We start from the raw sequence: 1,430 nt of genomic DNA, 5'->3' as shown, positions 1-1,430 counted from the left end.
ACAGAACTATAAAAGTAAACTGACTACAAACTTAATAATTCAAAAATGTATCTATGAGACTAACATTGTTTTTTCTCTAATATCTTTTAATGTCTGCTTTGGTGTGTTTGGGTGCACATACATGTGCATACACATTTACCCTAAACAGTTTTTTTAGGTCTGTGATCAACTTCCTCCATGCTTCCACTAATAAAAACAACAGAGTATATCAAAATAAATAAATAAATAACAATAGATATAGCATTGAACAGAAAACTGAGGTGATTAGGTTCATTAACATGGATCAGTATTCCCATGATTTCTTTTCAGAACACTTATATATTTGTAAACTCTGTGTCTTATCTCGTTGAAGGGCCAAGAAGGAGGAAAGAAGAAAACTATTTTCGACATTTTTCTAGAAAAATGTGCTTGAAACTAAATTTACAACTTCCTATCTCTTAAAAGTTCAGAGTAGCTGCACCTCCAAAGATCAGGGATTTTAATTTAAAATTTAGGAGTTTGTAACTAAGGACTCTGAATCAAAGATCAGGTGACATAAATTTATGAAGAAGGGTAAGGAAAAAAAGTATGAAATAACTAGGAAGTCTTGGTACAAAGGGGTGAGAATTAGAACTACATATAGACTGTATAGAGTAGATACTCAACAGATATTTATTGGGTGAATAAAGAAGTAAATGTATCAGTTTCAAAAATCTGTTTCCTATATAATAAATCACAGCAAACATTTACAGGTAAAAACAATGATATTATATTTTTTATGAATCTGTGGATTTTTTGAGGTCATTGCCCATTATCTGAGGTCAACTCAGTTTTCCTACACATACTTACTTACTTTCTCTCTCTCTCCCCCAGCCAAATTATGGCACCTGAACTGAGGTAACCCATGACTAACATAAAATGATGGTGTTTTACCATCCTTTGAAAGAAAAAGAAGACATTGTACTTACCTGGAGGGGAGATACCACGATCATGAAGGTGGTTTTCCCAGGGCGAGGCTTATCCATTGCACTCTGGATATGCTGACCCCTGCAATTTCCCCAAATGTGGGAAACTCACTACATAATTTGTGGTAGTGGGGGACTGCGTTTGCCCTTTCCCCTATTTAAAAAAAAAAGAAAAAGAAAAAGAAAAAGAAGACACTGTTGTCAATCTCAATTTTAACTGTATACTCTATATTCCCTGTCGAGTATACAGAGATCCGGAACCTCTGTATACTCTATCCCTCCTCCACATTATTTCTCTTTACTCTCCTCCTCCCCACCCCAACCCAGGCCCTTTCATATGCTGTCTCTCTGCAGCAGGGTATCTGAATTCCTTAGAGAACTAATGTTTAAATCATGGAATTATGGTTTGTATGGGGATTAATAAACTATATCTAAAAATACATTGTATTTTCCAAAAGACAGGCATGATACCAATGTACTTCATAA

General features: G+C 34.8%; 1 non-coding gene across 1 annotated transcript; it reads left to right on the top strand.

Annotated features, from left to right (window-relative positions):
• Positions 1 to 939: 939 nt before the first annotated feature.
• Positions 940 to 1,101, top strand: LOC116554608. The gene has a single exon (XR_004270253.1). It is a non-coding gene; the product is annotated as a U1 spliceosomal RNA (small nuclear RNA).
• The last annotated feature ends 329 nt before the right edge of the window (positions 1,102 to 1,430 follow it).

The sequence above is a fragment of the Sapajus apella genome, unplaced genomic scaffold (assembly GCF_009761245.1).
Source record: "Sapajus apella isolate SASKATOON/1434 unplaced genomic scaffold, GSC_monkey_1.0 scaffold1, whole genome shotgun sequence".
In the NCBI taxonomy this organism is placed as follows: Eukaryota; Metazoa; Chordata; class Mammalia; order Primates; family Cebidae; genus Sapajus; species Sapajus apella.
Note: the sequence above shows the minus strand (reverse complement) of the source record. Positions and strands in the feature narration are given on the sequence as shown.